Source organism: Ambystoma mexicanum, chromosome 13 (assembly GCF_040938575.1).
Source record: "Ambystoma mexicanum isolate Mex_15411 chromosome 13, UKY_AmexF1_1, whole genome shotgun sequence".
Lineage (NCBI taxonomy): Eukaryota > Metazoa > Chordata > Amphibia > Caudata > Ambystomatidae > Ambystoma > Ambystoma mexicanum.
In genome coordinates, this window is record NC_090938.1 from 788,819,349 (window position 1) to 788,840,799 (window position 21,451).

The 21,451-nt window shown below is 50.2% G+C and overlaps 1 protein-coding gene across 3 annotated transcripts in view; it reads right to left on the reverse strand.

The window, feature by feature from the left end:
* The window catches only part of LOC138521974 (decapping and exoribonuclease protein-like), a 203,387-nt gene extending 183,779 nt beyond the window's left edge, over nt 1–19,608 (reverse strand). The window contains exon 1 of one of the 3 annotated variants that reach the window (XM_069635167.1): nt 19,256–19,608. The gene's annotated coding sequence lies outside the window, so the exon portion shown is untranslated. Of the gene's footprint in view, nt 1–18,954; nt 19,141–19,255 lie in introns of those variants that run through there. The other 2 variants (XM_069635165.1, XM_069635166.1) reach the window with 2 other exon arrangements.
* Nucleotides 19,609–21,451: the final 1,843 nt, after the last annotated feature.

Sequence of the window (21,451 nt, forward strand, 5' to 3'; positions counted from 1 at the left end):
TCCACCGAGCATCCAGGAATTCCTGAAGGGGTTGCATCCGCAACCTGCAGAGCCGTATCAGGTAAATGCATGACAACATCATGCCGAGCAGCAACTTGATGGTCCGCACCATGGCAGTCTTCAGTGCCAACAGCTGTTGGACCTTGCCCAGTATGGCTGCTATCCTCTCTTCTGACGGGGCCGCCAGGCAGGCGACCGTGTTGAGCCGGGCTTCCAGAAACAGCGCGTTCTGCGATGGAATCAAGCAGGACTTCGGATAGTTCATGGAGAATCCCAGATCCATCATCAGCCGATCGGTCCTCCCTGTGTGTTCGACTGCTGCGTCCCTTGACTTGGCCCAGGTGACCCAGTCATCGAGGTATGGGTACACATGTATCCCTTGCAGGTGCAGAGTGGCCGTCATTGGCGCCAGGCACTTCGTGTACACCCTGGGCACCGACTACAGTTCGAAGGGGAGGGCCTTGAATTGGTAGTGCCTTCCTTGAACTATGAAGCATAGGAACTTCCGATGCTGGACATGGAAGTACGTGTCCTCCAGATCCAGTGACATCAAGAAGTCTCCTTCCTCCATTTGGCCTAGCACGTGTTGCAACGTGACCATCCTGAAATTTTGGGACTTGAGGTGTTTATTGAGACAATGCTGCTGAAGAGTGCCCAGTCCACGAGCCGTCGCTGTGTCTGTGATAATGGCCTGCAATTCATCGACAGCTTTCCCAAAGAGGTTGTCCCAGTTGAAGGGCATGTCCAGCACCCTTGTCTGGACCTCTTGACGGAAGCTGGTGGCCTTCAACCAGCCACGACCACAGAGGCAGACACTGTTCCCCATCTGTCGGAACCCCATGTCCGCGAAGTCCAGGGCCAAAGTGATGACATGGCCCGATGCCACCTTGCCCTCCGCGAGGATCTCAAGCGCCTCAACCTGCTTGTTGTCAGGCAGAAATTCCAGCAGCGGGCCATCTTATACCACAGCTCCCTGTCGTATCTGGCCAGGATCGCAAGCACATTTGCTGCCTTGAATGTCGTCGCCGCAGAGTAGATCCCTTTCCTACACATTGCGCCCAACTTCTTCCCCTCGCTGTACAGGGGAACAGAGTTCTGAAGATGAGGGATTAGAAGACTTCTTCCCCACAGCCGTTGACACCACTGAGTCCGGGGAGGGCTGCGACCGTAGGCACTTGGGTGCAGACTCCAGCACCCGGTACTTCTTCTACAGCCTATCTCTCTTCGCTGTGGCTGAGACTGGGTTTCTCATCAGCGCCAGGCCCTACTCCCAAATGTTATCCAGGATAGGCACCACCAGAATGGTCTTCCTCTTGGCCTCACGTCGTTGGTAAAGGAACCCTTCCTTCTTGGTCTCTTCTGCAATCCGCTGGAAGAGCTGAGACACGCGGGTGCCCATGGTGTGGAATGATCCCACTTCGTCCATAGTCGCCGTGTCTGTCCCTGTATTCCTAGGGTTGGGGGGAATGTGCGGTGGTTGATGACGCAGCATAGGTTGCTGTTTTTTCTTCTTCGCCGGTGGTGGGCCTGGTGCCAGCGGCCCGGTGCCGGAAGTGCCAGAGGCATCCTCTTCTGGATCTCCGACACCAGGGTGCGGAGAGTTGAAAGGAGGTTCAGCGATATGTCCCTGGGGGGTGGCGGGGGGGTAGGCTTGCTGGGCCTAGCGCCCACGCCATCGTCGGCGGTGGCATTCCCGCCGTCATTGTCGTGCCCCTCAGCATTTCTGCCGTCGTCGGCCTCCTCGGTGTTTCCGCCATCATTGTCGTCGTTCCCGACGTCCTCTGTGTACCGTGTGAATGGACACCAGGTCCTCCTCGTCCGAGGAAGAAATATCTGTTCCCTGGAGCATGGTTGAGGCCTCCACTCCACCCCCTTATATGCATCCTGAGGGGTCGGTCTCTGGCTTAGGGATGGCATCCTCTTCTTCTGCGTTTTCTACACTGGCTTGGCCGAGGCCTCCCACCTCGGGCGTAGGGCCAAGGTCAGCCCCTTTTGCCTTCGAGAGGGTGGCCGCCACTAGCTCGATCGTCGAGGATGACTTCGCTTGAACCATCTGGGCCTTCAGGGGCAGGTTGGACAGCTTTCCCTGAGCCGCGGTCTTCTCCGGCTTTTCCCGCAACTTCCCTGGGTTAGCCGATTTCCTCTTCGAGGAGCAGCTGGAGCGATGACTGGAGATGGAGGCAGACAGTGAAGATGAGCACGCCCTGCTCGTCGCGGGACCCCCTTGCGCGGTGACCCCAATGGAAATGGACTTGCGGTGCTTGGCCTTGTCTTGGGCCCCTACGGATGGAGTGCCCTCAAAGGACCTAGAAGCCCGCTCCTCGGACCGGCCGGTCCTGGGTGCGGCATGCTCCTGCTTGCCACACAGGGTAGAGGCCTTGGTGTTGAGCCACACCGCCAACCTACAGTGACAATCCTTGACAGTGCGCTTGGAGAATCCAAGGCAGATTTCACAATCCGCTTCCCTGTGGTCTGGATGGAGACAGTAGAGGCACTGGGGGTGTTTGTCCTCAACAAACACATTCCTCAATCTGCAGCTGGAGCAGAGCTTGAAGAGGGAACCTCCCTTCTTCTTCTCCTCTGATATGGTCTGGCATGCGGTGTAGGCCCGATGGCCTTCTGGAATCTTCGATGAAACTCTCGATGATTCAAATAGAAACTTCTATCGAAAAATGCAAAAACGTAGAAAAGCTCTTGGAGCTAAACACGAGGACTCCCAACACTTGAACGTGCAGTAAAAAATCTGAAGATGGCTGCCAGAGGAGGGGCTTAGGGAGAGGGCAGTCATTGGCTGGGGGCAGTATGACCCAGAGTTCAGTGATTGGTTTAGAGGAGAAACACAGTTTGTAAGTGAAAGTGAAACTTTTTTCTTTTACCGAGGATTCCCAGCCTGACGACAGGGAATATTCATGAGCATGTAAATCCATGCCCGAGCCCATGCTGGAGAATCTCCATTACATCATCTGGGAGGTACCAATCCTTGTACCTCAGCCTCTCAAAAGCCATCCATGAAGGCTGAGTGTCTTGACCTCTGGGTGGATAACCCGACCCTCCTCTCGTGAGAGTAGGCCCTTTCTTTGCAGAAGATGCATTGGAGGGCAGATCGACAGAAGGTCTGGGAACCACGTCCTCCTGTCCCATTCCGGATCATGGATGTCCCGAACCTTTCCAACCTCCTGATCACATGAGGAATGATAGTGACTGGAGGAAACTCCCAGTCCACCACAAACGCGTCACCTAGAGCACCTCTTGGGGAAAATCCCCTGGAGCAGTACAGTTTGCACTTCCGGTTGGTCGTGAACAGATCCAATTGAGGGTTCCCGAAAGGGTCATGATCTCTTGAAGGACTTCCTGAGCTAGTTCCCACTCGTGGGAGACTGTGCTCTGCCTGATCAGAGCGTCTGCCACCATGTTCTCCTCTGCGGCTAGGTGAACTGCCGACAGAGAGATTCCTTCTTGAATTGCCCAGAACCAGAGCTGCATTGCTTCTCTGCACAGTTGTATTGTCCCTACACCTCCTCTCTTTTTGAGGTAGTGCATGGCCAATGACCGCTGATTGTCAGATCGTTGGCGTGGGCTCCCCACCCCGTCAGTGAGGCGTCCGTCACTACTGTTATCTCCGGCAATGGTTGTCAAAACGTTTCTCCTTTCAGAATGTTATCCCTGCAGGCCCAACACAGGAGATCCTGTGTGACCCCATTTGGAACCTGAAGGAGGTCTGACATCTTGCCTGAGAATTGAGATAATTGAGTCCAGCTCTTTGAAGGGATCTCATTCTCAGACGAACCTCTGGCACCAGAAAAATGCAGGATGCCATGAGGCCGGACAACCTCAAAATATCAAAGGCCGGAACACGCTGGGCACTCTGGAATTTGGTGAACATCTGCAGAATGTGTTGAGCCCTCACCTCAGTGGTGAGGCTTGTCCCAGGGATGCATCCAGGACTGTACCGATGAACTGGAGTCTCTGAGATGGTATCATGTGGGACTTCTTGTAATTGAGGGAGAAGGCCAGTCTGTGGAGAAAGTGACACGTTGCGCTGAGATGATCCAGGGCCTGTTCGGGTAAACGTGACCTGATCAGCCAATCATCCAGATAGGGGAAGATGTGAATCCCCCTCTCCTTAGACGTGCTGCCACCACTGCCATTAACTTGGTGAAAACCCTCAGGCGGAGGTCAGCTCGAATGGCAGAATTCATTACTGATAATGAGAACCGCCAATGGCGAACCTCAGCTACTTTCCGGGCTTGTGATGGATTGGCACATGAAAGTAAGCATCCTGAAGGTCCAACGATACCATCCAAACCTAGAGCTGGAGGGCCTGAAGGATAGCTCAGGGGCAACTTGCTTGCCTTGGAAGCAAGACGAGATGGAGCACCTCTGGGTATTAAGCGCGTTATAAATAACCTATCATATATCATATCTGAGAAAGTAAGGCCATCTTGAACTTGTCCTTCCTAAGGAACTTGTTCAAGTATCTCAAGTCCAAGATAGGTCTCAGTCCTCCATCCTTCTTGGGGATTGGGAAATAGGGAGAATACCATCCTATTTCCTCTGGTTCTATAGCACCTTTCTCTAGCAGGGTCAACATGTCCTGCAACAGGAATGGATCTGGAACATTTAGTGAATGGTTTCCCAGTGAATGATCCTGAGGTCTCTGTATAAAGGTGAGGCAGTACCCTTTTACTATTGCCCGTGCCCATTAATCCAAAGTAATACCTCGCCATTCTTGCAGATGCTGGGACAGTCTGCCCCCCACCGGGGTGGTGCGAGTCAAGACCTCAGAGTGGTTTTGAGATGGCTGAAGCAGTAACTCATGGTAAAGATGCCGCTGCTTGGGCAGGCTTTGCATCTCTCCCTCGTCTACCATGAGGGAATCTTCTCTGCCCTCTTCCAACTGAGGAGTAGTAGCGAAAGGACCTACCCTTGCAAGATGATCCGCTGGGGTGAAAAGGCTGTGATTGCTTGACTGCAGGACTTAAGGTCTTGGCTGCCGCCTTTGAGGTCTGCAGCTTTTCAAGGCTTTCATCAGCCTTATTTCCAAATAAATAAGAGCTGTCAAAGGGCATGTTAAGGAGTATGGACTGTACATGAGGTGCAAATCCTGACTTCCACAACCACGCAAATCTTTGTATGGCAGTGCTTGCTGCCATTGCCCTGCTGACGCATCCAGCCGTGTCCAGACCTGATTGCAGAGACTCATATGGCCTCCTTGGGTTGCCAGACATTTCGTCGAAAAAAATTGGTCGACCAGACAAATGGTCGAACCAATTTGGTCGAAAACGAAATGGTCGAATTTTTTTTTTTTTTATTTTAACCTTTTTTTTTTTTTTTTGGGGGTCCCCCCCCCAACCCCCTTTTTTTCTCTAAAAACGCCTTTTTTAACTAAACGAAAACCCGAAAAATAAATATATAAATAAAAAAAAAAATTCGACCATTTGGTTTTCGACCAAATTGCGTCGACCAAATTGCAGTCGACCAGTTTTTTTTCGACGAGTTGACTGGACACCGCCTCCTTGCCATCCCTTATCAGGTTCACACAGCCGTCTCTTTCCTCACCCTCAGGGATGTGATCAGCCACCATTGCTATTCAGTCCCACAGGGTGAATGTGAACTTTTCAAGGGCCCATGTAGAATTAGCCGACTTTTGAGCCATGCTGCTAGCAGAAAAGACATTCTTTGCCCGAGAGTCAATGCGTTTGTCATCCTTATCAGGGGCAATGGTTGGGTATGCAGCTTGCTTGGAGGCCGATGTAGCTGCGCGTACTACTAGACTTTCGGGAGTTGGATGTACTGACAGGAAGCCAGGGTCGCTACTGGATGGCCTGTATTTTTTTGTATGATTTTTGTTTACTGCCGGGCCGGACTCTGAAGCCTTCCAGTTTGCTGCAACCCCTTTTTGCAGTGTCACAAGGAATGGTGATATAGGGTCATATTGAGGAACTTTGTCCAATATGTCAGTCAGGTCGTCTTGTTCAAATGCAAGAGCTGGTCTACTCCATCCCAGGAATGGCACCACTCTGGACATCAAACTTCTGTACGATGCATCTGCATGATCAGTTGGGTTCGGTTTCCCAAAATCTAGTTCTGAGGAGGTATCTATCCCACCAGCTGCTTGTAGTGTGTCATGTAATTCCCTAACCCTGGTCTCTTCTGAAATGAAACATTCAGGTATGTTAGTATTTCTTTTAATACTAGGAGTATCCAATTGGAGACCACATGGAGGGGTCATAGCCCTCATATGTAGATGTTAAGGATCTAAAGAAACCCTTTTTAGGTAAAGCTTTAAAAACCTTTCCTGGATTTTTTGTGGTAAAGGTGTCGAAGAATCTACAATCGCATCAATGTTTTATGTATCAACGTCAATGGTGTCGACGGCTTGACTTTGGTCTTGTGTTTCGAGGGGCTTCACCCTCGACTTTACTGATTCTTCTGTGATTTCTCATCTCGTCGAGTACTCAAAGACTCTCGAGTAGTCTTAGGCTCGAGGGCGCGCAGGGTTTTGCCTTGGCCTCATCATTGTTATTGACCGTAGCAAGGCCATTTTTCTTATGCTTCGAGGAGGACAGGCCTGACCATCGAAGATTTTGCAAATCTTCTTCCTAAAGAGTTCCCACTCCTCTTTGGAGGAACATTTTGTCAGGCAGACTACATTCCTTTCTGACGAAGAAGATGAGGAAGAAGGTGATCTATGCCTTCTCTTTGATTTTTTCAATGACGACGAGGAGTGTCTGCTCCACGAGTAGGACTGTTTTTTAAATTTATTTGTAAGGAGAGGAAACTGAGAGCTGAAGACGAGGCAATTTTTGATACGTTTTTGAAGAAAACTGAAGCGCGCCATAATTCTCAAAGCAAGCGCATTAGCAGAAAAATGGAACTGAAGCCAACGGGCGCTGCGTGTGGTAGATGTACTCGATGATGACGGCAGCTGAGATGGGAGCACTCGAGGGACATCGAGTCGACCGTCTCGACGCAAAGCGTCCTCTGCCGAGAGAAAAAAAAAATCAGAAGAAGCTGAAGCTGGAAATGAAGATATCATAAAATGAGGAATATGTGGGAGGACACACTTCAAAATCAAACTTACTTGTCTTCCTTCCATACAGTGTTTCCCACAAGTGTCCTTTATCGGTCCCTAAAGTTGTGCACAAATTAACCAAAAAAGCAGATGCTATTATTTAAAATGGCAGGACAATCTTTGATCAAATGTTTCCTGGTTTCTTTAATGGCTGGATTTCTGCACAGCCTCCAGATTCAGAGATTCCGTTCAACCTTGAAACGTGGACCCACCATCTCGAGTGTCTCCAATAGATTAAACCTGCATTTTTGGTATATAAGTCTACATTCTCTATTAGGGAAATACTCTATATACTTATATGATGTGCATCAGTTAGATAAATAATCACAGTATTCTTTCAATCTTTCCCTTGTCTGTATGTGCCTTACATTTAAAGCATGATCCCATATTTTAACTTTGTTCTTCAAAAGTTTTAAGATTTTCATAATGGGAAATTTCCTTATCATACCCAAGCCCTATTTCTTTCTGGAAAATTCCTTTTTCTGGGCAAACTTAAGCATTGCTGGATTCCCTAATGTATCCATGTGTTTGCAGATTCTGCATTTTGTATGTTTAGGTCAAGCACGCTACTTCTTTTTTAAGCATTTTGATTGTTTGGCGCAGTGATGTACATCTAGTTCAGTTTCCCTTCCTATATATTCCTTTTATTTTAGATTTGTATTATTGCTATTTATTCTATATATCTCATGTACTGCACTATCCTATCCCTCCTCCCCTCCCCCCTTCCCTTGCACTTGCGCAATCTGAATGACACCTGGCCCAGTAGGATCGCTGTCTCTGTCTTCCCTCTGTTCCCCCTCCCGTGCCTCGTCACGCCTTGACACACTTGTGTATAGGCGCGTTATAAATGCCATATCATATCATATCATATCATATCATAACAAGCTTTCTTACAGTCTCTTATTCATCTCATGTATTGTTTAAATGCAATCAAGTCTTGATGGACCATGCTACTCTCGCCCTGTGTGCATTCCAAGTTATTCCTCATAATTTAAGATTACAGTCTATATCGTCCAAATTCATCTTCAAAATAAGTAAGCACTGTCACTATATGTATCTTTTCTTATCTTCAATGAGTGACGTTTTTCAAAAAAGTGCTTGAGTTATAAAGTAGTAATGTAATGTTGATTTCGTGCCATTACAAAGCGAGTACATTGACCCAGAAGATCACCCTCGATGCTCCTATTTGGCAGAACCATACCCGTTTCAGAACTGTTCCGTCTATTCTAAACCAAGTTTGTTAGCTCTCTTTGTATCATAATCAAGGGGGGATTTGATGGAAAGAGCCATTTGCAGTCTGTAGAATATCATCATTTCCATTGCATCTTGCTTTGCAATCTCCTCCGCAGAGGATCATAGTCCCAAGATCTAAATCTTGCCACTGCTTTAATACTCAACTTGATATGGATACGCGCAATGCCACCTCCCATTTGCACTCACCTTGACATAGGTGCACTCAATGCTTCCTCCCACTTGCACTCACCTTGACATAGGTGCACTCAATGCCACCTCCCATTTGCACTCACCTTGATATGGGTGCACTCAATGCTTCCTCCCACTTGCACTCACCTTGACATAGGTGCACTCAATGCCACCTCCCATTTGCACTCACCTTGACATAGGTGCACTCAATGCTTCCTCCCACTTGCACTCACCTTGACATAGGTGCACTCAATGCCACCTCCCATTTGCACTCACCTTGATATGGGTGCACTCAATGCTTCCTCCCACTTGCACTCACCTTGACATAGGTGCACTCAATGCCACCTCCCATTTGCACTCACCTTGATATGGGTGCACTCAATGCTTCCTCCCACTTGCACTCACCTTGACATAGGTGCACTCAATGCCACCTCCCATTTGCACTCACCTTGATATGGGTGCACTCAATGCTTCCTCCCACTTGCACTCACCTTGACATAGGTGCACTCAATGCCACCTCCCATTTGCACTCACCTTGATATGGGTGCACTCAATGCTTCCTCCCACTTGCACTCACCTTGACATAGGTGCACTCAATGCCACCTCCCATTTGCACTCACTTTGACATAGATGCACTAAATGCCACCTCCCACTTGCACTCACCTTGACATAGGTGCACTCAATGCAACCTCCCACTTGCACTCACCTTGACATAGGTGCACTCAATGTCTCCTCCCACTTGCACTCACTTTGACATGGATGCACTAAATGCCTCCTGCCACTTGCAATCACCTTGACATAGGTGCACTCAATTCCTGCTGCTACTTGCACTCACCTTGACATAGGTGCACTCAATGCCTGTTGCTACTTGCACTCACCTTGACATAGGTGCACTCAATACCTGCTGCTACTTGCACTCACCTTGACATGGGTGCACTAAATGCCTGCTGCTACTTGCACTCACCTTGACATGGGTGCATTCGATGCATCCTCCCACTTGCACTCACCTTGACATAGGTGCACTCAATGCCTCCTCCCACTTGCACTCACCTTGACATAGGTGCACTCAATGTCTCCTCCCACTTGCACTCACCTTGACATAGGTGCACTCAATGCCTCCTCCCACTTGCACTCACCTTGACATAGGTGCACTCAATGTCTCCTCCCACTTGCACTCACTTTGACATATATGCACTAAATGCCTCCTGCCACTTGCAATCACCTTGACATAGGTGCACTCAATGCCTGTTGCTACTTGCACTCACCTTGACATAGGTGCACTCAATACCTGCTGCTACTTGCACTCACCTTGACATGGGTGCACTAAATGCCTGCTGCTACTTGCACTCACCTTGACATGGGTGCATTCAATGCATCCTCCCACTTGCACTCACCTTGACATAGGTGCACTCAATGCCTCCTCCCACTTGCACTTACCTTGAAATAGGTGCACTCAATGTCTCCTCCCACTTGCACTCACCTTGACATAGGTGCACTCAATGCCACCTCCCACTTGCACTCACCTTGACATAGGTGCACTCAATGCCACCTCCCATTTGCTCTCATCTTCATATGGTTACATTCAATGCCTCTTCCCACTTGCACTCCCCTTGACATGGATGCACTGCACTCAATGCCCCCTCCCACTTGCACTCACTTTGATATGGTTACACTGGATGCCTCCTTCCACTTGCAGTCACCTTGACAAGGATGCACCCAATGCCTTTTTCCACTTGCACTCATCCTTTCATGGGTGCACTTAATACCTACTCCCACTTGCACTCATCTTGATATGGTTACACTCTAAACATCCTCCCATTTGCAGCTCACCTTGATTTGGGTGCACTCAATACCCCTTCCTACTAGCACTCACCTTGACATGGGTGCACTCAATGCCCCTTCCTACTAGCACTCAGCTTGACATGGGTGCACTCAATGCCACCTTTCATTTGCAGTCACTTTGATATGGTTCTGGCAATGCCTTTTTCTACTTCCACTCACTTTACAATGGTAACAATGGATGCCCCCTCCCACTTGCACTCATCTTGATATGATTGTACTCCATGTCTCCCCCCTTGCACTCACCTTTATATGACTACACTCAATGCCTCCTCCCACTTGAAGTCACCTTGATACGGCTACACTCAATGCTTCCTCTCACTTTCACTCACTGTCATATGGCTACACTCAATGCATCCTTCCCCTCCCCTTCCTCTCACTTTGATAGGATAACACTGGATGCCTCCTCCCACTTGCACTTACCCTGATATTGGTACACTCAATGCCTCCTCCCACTTGCACTCACTTTGATATGATTACGCTCAATCCCTTTTACCACTTACACTTACTTTGACATGGCAACACAGGATGGATCTGCCCACTTGCACACACCTTGATTCTGTTACATCCAATGCCTTCTCTCACAATTCACTTGCTGTGACACGGTTAGACTCAATACATCGTTCCACTTGCACTCACCTCGATGAGGGTGCACACAAGGCCTCCTCCCATTTGAACTCTCCTTGATATGAGTGCACTTAATTTTGATTTTTTTATTTTTGTATATGGTTCAGAAAAACAACCTTTGCCAAAAAAAGATTATCTTGGTTTAGAAGAAAAAATGTCAACCTTCAGAAAATTAGGTACACTAAAACTAAATTTCAATCTACAACAGTACAATGATGGCTAACATTTCTTTTACTTCGGCTTGTCAAAACTAGAATGAGGTTCAGTTCGGTGTGCTTATCGTTGGTCCATAAAGGGTTTGACAGTGTTATTTCAGAGCTGTTACTCTTCCACTCATTCCTGTTGTACCTTGGGTTCATTAAGAGGGGAGCAAGTCTCAGAAAGCGATGTTACACTTATCCAGAACCTGCACAGTGGTAAATGTTAGAGCTAGGCTCCATGATGGTGTACACATCGGAAGGCCAAGGGCTTTCTTCCACAGGAGCCCCTCCCATTTGCTCCAGTTTGTTTCCAGAGCAGAGGTTTTGCCTCTAAGCCATAAAGAATTACTGGAACCGCTTTTGCCTTATAGAATTTGATCAACGGGTGAAATGAGAATTTGCAATATTTTGTGTATAGTTTTTTCATTTGAGGGATGAGTTTCATGATTTTCTCCTCTACGTCGGACTCTACTTTGTAAATGTCTGGCGAGGCGTAGATCTTCTAGCCCAAATAAATTAATTCTTCAACTCGTGGGATAACACGATCGTCCAGGACCCAATTCGCATACTGGATCTTTTTCTGCGTATGCTTGAACACAACAATCCTGGACTTTAAGGGGTTGATGGACAGCCCATTTACCTTTGCATATTCACCCAATTTGGTCAGCAAACGCTGCAAACCAATCGCTGTTTTATCCAGCAGGACTATATCGTCTACGTAAGCCTGTCAATGGATTCTTCTCCCATTGATCACTGGACTGGCCAACGCAGACGGCTCCAAGGAAATGCCCATATCTGCCAAAAACAAATTGAAAAAGAGGGGTGCCCCCAGACAACCCTGTTTTACACCTCTCTCTACTTTGATCAATTCTGAGAGATGCCCCTGATTGTCGAGGCACACCCTCAGTGGGGTGTCCCTGTGCAGTTCGACCAATATCGACAGCAGCCCTTCCGGAATCCTCCTTCTCCTCAACTTATTCCAAAGAAGCGCTCTGTCGACCTGGTCGAAGGCCTTTGATAGGTCCACCCAGGCCCCGTATAGCAGAGAACCACCCTTGTCCATAGCATGTTCACAGACCAGGTTCAGGATTGACCCATTCAAAGTAGTAGAAAGGCCCCTTCTGAAACCTGTCTAATTGCAGGACAAAATCTGTGAGGTATCCACCCATTGATTGAGAATGTTCAACAGGAGTTTCATAAAGATTTTACTGTCAATATCAAGGAGGGCGATCGGTATCGAAGAATGTATGACTATGGCGGTCTTCCATGAGCCCGGAAACTCACGTTGCTGGAGTATTCCCCTAAAGGGACAATATAATAGTTTAGACCAGAGCACTGGCTCATTTTTAAGGACCTGATACATAAGGCCGTTCGGGCCTGCAGCTCGGGAGACCGAGGATTTAGATATTTCCCAAATGTCCCCTTCGTTAAATTGTTTGGCAGATGTTCTACCCCTCTGAAACACTTGTGTCACGCTCTGAAACACTTGTGTATGAGCGCGATACAAATAAAATATCATACCATATCATTTGGATTCCGGAACCAAATTACACAAAGTGCTGTTATAGTTGGCGTCTAGCTGGGCAATTACTGACCAGAGGTTTCTGGAGTTGTTCTTTTTTACTAACTGCAGCATTACTTCTCGGTCCTGCTGTAGGCGAAGTATCCTACGGCTTCTGGACCAGTGAGAATATTCCTGATTTACCCTTTTGGCTTCTTTTTTGTAAATGTCCGGATCTATGGACATTTTCCCAAGACTTTGAAGTTTAAGTCTGCGCTCCCTCTTCTTACTCTGAGTTTCTTCATCAAAGCTATGTACATGGTTTTGTCTGTCTCCGGATGATGTCTCCTCTGGGGGCAGAACAGACCAAAGAAATGTAGTAAATCTAGCTGTTTGGCAGTGTTCCAGATGAATAAGATCTGGTATCTTCTCAAGGTGGATATTCAATTTCATATCCCCATGTATATATTTGAGCAGCCATATTTTGCCCTTGTTACCTATTAGATCTTGAGAATGTGTGTCAACAGGACTGGCTGACAGATCTGAGAATGTCAGCTCAAGACGCGAGTGTCACTCCCTCCGTCATGTTTTATGGCCAAGGAAGAGGGTCGCGAGAAGAGACCGGGGGAAGCAAAGACATTATCTAGTGTAGATGATAGTTTGCCCCTATGCCATGTTGGAATGGGGGCTGTCTCACTACCGGAGGGTCAATTTAACATCTTCAGGCTCCAAGAGTCCAGAAAGTCCACCCATGTTGGCCCCTTTTTCGAACTTTTGTGAGGACCTAGACCCTCCGTCCTCTTTGATGATTGAATATATTCACTATTTAGATCTCCTGCAAGAGTTATGTTGGGCCTGCCGAAATCCAATTTAACTCTCCCCAGCAGCGAAGCCAGCAAAGCCAGAAAGACCTGGAGATCAGAACAGGCAGGGTTTCAATAGATGTTAATGACAATAAGGTCCGGATCTGGCATATCACACTTTAAGCAAATTTTGCATGCCTGAATTCCCTTTATGTTATTAAAAATGCAAGTAATAGAATTTACTGTGAGATTTTTAAAAGCCATCAGTAGACCCCCTGACGGCCTCCTTTTGGCTTTCTGGGAAGCAGACAGGCTATGAAGTGTGTAACCCTCGATCTCAATTGGGCTGAACAGCCATGTTTCCTGAAACAGTATAATATCACTTAACTCAAATAGATGTTCTCTCATTTTTTTTGCCTTAAAGGTGCTGGAACCCTGCGTGTTCCAGCTTATCAGGGTGACCCCTCTCTGTCTAAAGAGGCTGCACTCCCACTCCCAGCTTCTGGGGAGCATGGGAAAGAATTTCTGGAAGGAGGATCAAGGTATTCTCGTGGTTAACAGCCCCCTTGGGCTTCCCTCCTTCTTCCTGTTGCGTGCACCTTTGGACCACTACGGCTGCTGCATTTCCCTGTCCAGGGCCTGCAGGTGGATCAGAGAAAGCCTTCAGGCCAATCCGATCTAGTTCTTTTGAAAGACACACTTACACAAAAAAGGTATTGCCTGAGCTCGAAAATCTCACATATTCGATGCCTCCTCCCACTTGCACTCACCTTGGTATGGGTGCACTCAATGTTGTCTCCCAATTCATCAAACCTTTATATGAATACAATCAATGCCTCCTCCCACTTGAAGTCACCTTGATACAGCTACACTCAAAACATCCTCCCACTTGCTTTGATATGATTACACCCAATGCCTCCTACCACTTGCACTCACCTCGATTCGACTACACTTAATGCATCCTCCCATTTGCACTCACAATTATTTGGTTACACTTAATGCATCCTTCCTCTTCCTCTCACTTTGATATGGTAACACTGGATGCCTCTGCCCAATTGCACTCACCTTGATATGGTTACATTCAATGCCTCCTCTCACGCTCAGTCACTGTGATACGGTTACACTCAATGCCTCCTTCCATTTGCACTCACTTTGATAAGTGTGCAAACAATGTCTCCTCCCATGTTCACTCTCCTTGATATGAGTGCACCCAATGCCTCCTCCCACTTGAACTCACTTTGATATGAGTGCCCTTAATGCCTCCTCCCACGTGCACTCACACTTTGATATGGTTACACTCAATGTCTCCTCCCACTTGTATTCACCTTGACATGGACAATAGACTCCCCTTGGTATGGTTACAGTCAATGCATCATGCCAATTGCACTCACCTTTTTATGGTTACACTCAGTGCATCCTTCCCCACACTTTGATATGGTTACACTCAATGCCTCCTCCCATTTGCACTCACCTTGATATTGGGTCAATCAATGGCCCCTCCAACTTGGATTCACCTTGATACGGTGATAGTCAATGCCTCCCCCCACTTGCTCTCACATTGATATGGATACACTCAATGCCTTCTGCCACTTGCACTCACTTTGATAAAGTTAGACTGAATGCCTCCTCCCACTTGCACTCACCTTGACATGGGCGCATTCAATGCCCCTCCTACTTGGACTCAACTTGATATAATTACACACAATGTCTCCTCCCACTTGCCCTCACCATGATTCTGTTACACTCACTGTCTCCTGCCACTTGCACTCACTCACATTGGTTAGGTAATACTCAATACCTCTAACCACTTGCACTCGCCTTGATATGGTTATAATCAATGCCTCCTACTACTTGCACTCACCTTAATATGAGTGCACCAATGCCTCCTCCCACTTACACTCCCTCTGATGCGGTTACACTCAATGCCTTATCCCATTTGCACTCAGCTTGATACCGTTACACTGAAGGCCCCCTCCCACTTTCACTCACTTTGATATGGTTACACTCAATGCCTCCTGCCACTTGCACCCAATTTGGAATGGGCAATTACCGGGGTATTACAACCCCGGCGAACCAGGTAATTGCCCATTCCAGGGCACCGGAAAGAATTCTTCCCCATTCCCATTTGAGCCCTACAGGGCTCAATGGGAATGGGGAGGCCGAAGGCACTGGCACCATTCGTGAATGGTGCCAGTGCATGCGGCATGCTGTGCTCGCGGGTGCCGCTCTGCCCACCAGGTCCGACTTGGCAGGCAGAAAGGCACCCGCGAGCACAACTTGTAGTTTGCCGCTCCGGGAATTACGGTACCGGCAAGCTTACCAGTACCGTTGTGACCGGACCGGCAAACTTGTAATGAGGCCCAATGTGTCCTCCCACTTGTACTCACTTCGATACGGTAACACTCAATACTTCCTATCACTTCCGCTCCCTTTGATACAGGAACACTCAATGCCTTCTACTTGTACTCATCTTAATACACTCAATACCTCCTTTAACTTACCCTCAATTTGATATGGTTACACTCAATGCTTCCCCCCACTTGCACTCACTTTGAAACAGTTACACTCAATGCCTCCTCCCACTTGCACTCACACTTTGATATGATTACTCAATGTCTCTTGCAACTTGCACTCACTTTGATACAGTTAGACTCACTGCCTCCTCTCATTTGTACTCACCTTGACCTGGGTGCACTCAATACCCCACCCCCCTTAGACTCACCTTGATATGGTAACACTGAGTGCCTCCTTCCACTTGCACTCACCTTGATATGGTTACACTCAATACCTCCTGCAACTTGCACCCACTCTGATACATTTACACTCAATGGCTTCTATCATGTGCACTCACTTTGATATGGTTACACTCAATGCCTCCTACCTCTTGTACTCACTTTGATACGGTTACACTCAATACTTCCTACCACTTCCACTCACTTTGATACAGTAACACTCAATGCCTTCTACTTGTACTAATCTTAATACGGTTGCACTCAATACCTCCTCTAACTTACCCTCAATTTGATATGGTTACACTCAGTGCTCCTCCCACTCCCACTCACTTTGAAACAGTTACACTCAATGCCTCCTCCCACCTGCACTCACATTGATACTGTTAAATCGAATGCCTTCTCTCACAATTCACTTGCCGTGACATGGTTACACTCAATACATCCTTCCACTTGCACTCACTTTGATAAGGGTGCACACAATGCCTACTCCCATTTGAACTCTCCTTGATATGAGTGCACTTAAGGCCTCCCCCCACTTGCACTCAACACTTTGATATGGTTACACTCAATGCCTCCTGCCACTTGCACTCACTTTGATACAGTTAGACTCAATGCCTCCTCCAACCTGCACTCACCTTGACATGGGTGCACTCAATGCCCCCTCCTACTTGGACTCCACTTGATATGATGACACTCAATGCCTCCTCCAACTTGCACTCACTTTGATATGGTTACACTCAGTGCATCCTTGCATCCTTACCCTCACGTTCATATGGTAACACGGGATGCCTCATTCCATTTGCACTCACCTTGACATGGTTACACTCCATACCTCCTGCAACTTGCACCCACTTTGATACGGTTACACTCAATGGCTTCTCCCACTTGCACTCACTTTGATACAGTTACATTCAATGTCTCCTCCCACTTGCACTCACCTTGATATAGAAACACTGAATGCCTCCTACTTGTACTGAGCTTGATATTGGGTCAATCAATGCCCCTTCGCCCCTTCCAACTTGGATTCACCTGATATGGATATAGTCAATGCCTCCTACAACGTGCACTCAATTTGATGTGGTTACACTCTATGCCTCCTGCCACTTGCACTCACTTTGATACAGTTAGACTCAATGCCTCCTCCAACTTGCACTCACCTTGACATGGGTGTAGTCAATGCTCCTTCCCACTTGGACTCAACTTGATATGATTACATTCAATGCCTCCTCCCACTTGCACTCACTTTGATATGGTTACACTCACTGTCTCCCGCCACTTGCACTCACATTGGTAAGGTGACACCCAATGCCTCCCTCCCACGTGCACTCACTTTGATACGGTTATACTCAATGATATGATATGGCATTTATAATGCGCCTATACACAAGTGTTTCAAGGCGCAACGAGGCAAGGAAGGGGGAGCAGAGGGAGGACAGAGACAACAATCTTACTAGGCAAAATGACATTGAGATGTGCAAGTGTAGGGGAGGGGGGAGGGGAAAAGTGCCAGGGGGAAGGGGAGGGGGCAGTGCTGTACACTGGATCAAAACAATAACTCGAAGTGCGGCCAGCAGGTGGCAGGTGCAAGGGTAAGTGCAGACAGCAGGTGTGCAAAAGTGCAGGTAGGGGGACTGCAGGGTTACAGATACAGACCCAAGTGCAAGGGTTGCCGGGAGGTGGTGCAGGAGTGCAACTGGGCGGGCATGGACCTGGGCCCGAAATCAGAGGGTAGCCAGGTGACAATTGCAGTATCAGACAGCAAACAGCAGGGGAGAGGAAGAGAGAAAGCAGAAGCAAAGTGGAAGGTCTTGAGGTGCTTCCGGAACCGGAGATGATTCTCCTCAAGTTTCAGGGAGGCAGGGAGGCTGCTCCAGAGGGAGGCCCCTGCCGCGGAGAGAGATCTACCCCCAGCTCGTTGCTTCGAGAAGCGGCTGACCATGAGGGAGTTGGAGGCGGATGAGCGAAGAGCTCGAGTAGGAAGGTATTTAGCAAGGGAGAGTTGGAGGTATTGAGGCCCCAGGCCCCAGAAGGCCTTGTGGACAATGCAGAGGGTCTTGAACTTGACCCTTGTAGCTACTTGGAGCCAATGAAGAGATTGCCTTCTACTACTTGCATTCAACTTCAAAGAGGTGCAATAATGCTTCCTCTCGCATTCCTTCACCTTCATATCAGTGTACTTAATGCCTCCTCTCACACTCACTTTGATACAGTTACACCCAATGCTTCCTCCCACTTGCACTCACCTTCATACAGTTACACTCAATGTCTCCTTCCACTTGTACTCACTTTGATAGTTACACTCAACACCCCTTCCACTTGGACTCACCTTGATATGGTTACACTCAATGCCTCCTCCCACTTGCACTCACTTTGACACAGTTCCACTCAACGCCTCCTCACACTTGCAGTCGTCTTGATATGGTTGCCCTCGATGCCTCAATCCACTTGCACTCACTTTGATAAGTTTACAAGCAATGGCTTCTCACACTTGTTTTCGCCTTGATATGGATACAATCAATGCCTCATGCTACCTGAACTCACTTTGATATGGTTACACCCTATGCCTCCCACACCAGCAGTTATCTTGCTATGGTTACACTCAATGCCTCATGCTACTTGCACTCACTTTGATAGGGTTATACTCAACGCCTCCTCCCACTTGCACCCACCTTGATACGGTCATACTCAATGCCTCCTCCCACATCCACTCACCTTGACACGGTTACACTCAGTGCCTCCTCCCACGTGCACTCACCTTGACACGGGTGTCCTCAATGCCTCCTCCCACTTGCATTCACTTTGACAAAGTTCCACTCAACGCCTCCTCACACTTGCAGTCGTCTTGATATGGTTGCCCTCGATGCCTCATTCCACTTGCACTCACTTTGATAAGTTTACAAGCAATGCCTTCTCACACTTGTGTTCGCCTTGATATGGATACAATCAATGCCTCATGCTACTTGCACTCACTTTGACACGGTTACATTCAGTGCCTCCTCCCACTTGCACTCCCCTTGACACGGGTGCACTCAATACCTCCTCCCACTTGCACTCACCTTGATACGGTTAGACTCAATGCCTCCTCTCACATCCACTCGCCTTGATATGAGTACTCAGTGAGATGTAAGTAGCAGCTCGGGTGGGATTTGGGGCTGGGGGCTTCCTGTGGGAAGGTAGTAGCTGATCGCAAGGTTTGGTGGCTGGGGGCGTCTTAATCTCTCTTCGAATATTAGACCTCCTTGTGAGGGGCGTGTGCGACCCTCAGCCTGCAGACTGGGTGATCGGTGGGCGCTTGCTGGCCGCTGGGGGGATCTTCGGCGGGGTGGGGTTGCAGTCGCTGTGCTTAGGAGTTCTGTGCTCTGAGCCCACCCGCAGCTGCTCGAGGTAGGTTGAGCAAGAACGTGGCGGTGCCCCTCCCTGTGGTGCTGGACACTCCTCTGCTGGGTTTTGGTTTCGTTTCCCTGGTACCTGCCACCGTGCAGTATGCAGCCCGAGCTCAGAGAATCGAAACTGCCTGAGGAGGGGGAGGGGAGGGATGGGGCCCCAGGATGCTGGGGCCTGAGGAGGGGCAGGGGAGGGATGGGGCTCCAGGATGCTGGGGCCTGAGGAGGGGGAGGGGAGGGATGGGGCCCCAGGATGCTGGGGCCTGAGGAGGGGCAGAGGAGGGGGAGGGGAGGGATGGGGCCCCAAGATGCTGGTGCCTGAGGAGGGGGAGGGGAGGGATGGGGCCCCAAGATGCTGGGGCCTGAGGAGGGGGAGGGGAGGGATGGGGCCCCAGGATGCTGGGGCCTGAGGAGGGGGAGGGGAGGGATGGGGCCCCAGGATGCTGGGGCCTGAGGAGGGGCAGGGGAGGGATGGGGCCCCAGGATGCTGGGGCCTGAGGAGGGGCAGGGGAGGGATGGGGCTCCAGGATGCTGGGGCCTGAGGAGGGGCAGAGGAGGGGGAGGGGAGGGATGGGGCCCCAAGATGCTGGTGCCTGAGGAGGGGGAGGGGAGGGATGGGGCCCCAAAATGCTGGGGCCTGAGGAGGGGGAGGGGAGGGATGGGGCCCCAGGATGCTGGGGCCTGAGGAGGGGGAGGGGAGGGATGGGGCCCCAGGATGCTGGGGCCTGAGGAGGGGCAGGGGAGGGATGGGGCCCCAGGATGCTGGGGCCTGAGGAGGGGGAGGGGAGGGATGGGGCCCCAAGATGCTGGGGCCTGAGGAGGGGGAGGGGAGGGATGGGGCTCCAGGATGCTGGGGCCTGAGGAGGGGCAGGGGAGGGATGGGGCTCCAGGATGCTGGGGCCTGAGGAGGGGCAGGGGAGGGATGGGGCTCCAGGATGCTGGGGCCTGAGGAGGGGCAGGAGTGGGATGGGGCCCCAAGATGCTGGTGCCTGAGGAGGGGGAGGGGAGGGATGGGGCCCCAAGATGCTGGGGCCTGAGGAGGGGGAGGGGAGGGATGGGGCCCCAGGATGCTGGGGCTTGAGGAGGGGCTTGAGGAGGGATGCTGGGGCCTGAGGAGGGGCAGGGGAGGGATGGGGTCCCAGGATGCTGGGGCCTGCGGAGGGGCAGGCGAGGGATGGGGCCCCAGGATGCTGGGGCCTGCGGAGGGGCAGGGGAGGGATGGGGCCCCAGGATTGAGGAGGGGGAGGGGAGGGATGGGGCCCCAGGATGCTGGGGCCTGAGGAGGGGGAGGGGAGGGATGGGGCCCCAGGAGGCTGGGGCCTGAGAGGGGGAGGGGAGGGATGGGGCCGCAGGATGCTGGGGCCTGAGGAGGGGGAGGGGAGGGATGGGGCCCCAGGATGCTGGGGCCTGAGAGGGGCAGGGGAGGGATGGGGCCCCAGGATGCTGGGGCCTGAGGAGGGGGAGGGGAGGGATGGGGGCCCAGGATGCTGAATGATCAGTCCTGGGGAGGGTGATGGGAGGGATGGGGGCCCAGGGTGCTCAGAGCTCCCGCCTGAAGGATGCTGGGGCCTGGGGAGGGTGATGGTAGGGATGGGGGCCCAGGATGCTGAATAATCAGTCCTGGGGAGGGTGATGCGAGGGATGGGGGCCCAGGGTGCTCAGAGCTCCCGCCTGAAGGATGCTGGGTCCTGGGGGGATGATGGGAGGGATGGGGGCCCAGGGTGCTCAGAGCCCCTCCCTGAAGGATACTTGGTCCTGGGAGGGTGATGGGAGGGATGGGGGCCCATTGTGCTCAGAACTCCCGCCTGAAGGATGCTGGGTCCTGGGGGGGGGGTGATGGGAGGGATGGGGGCCCATGGTGCTCAGAGC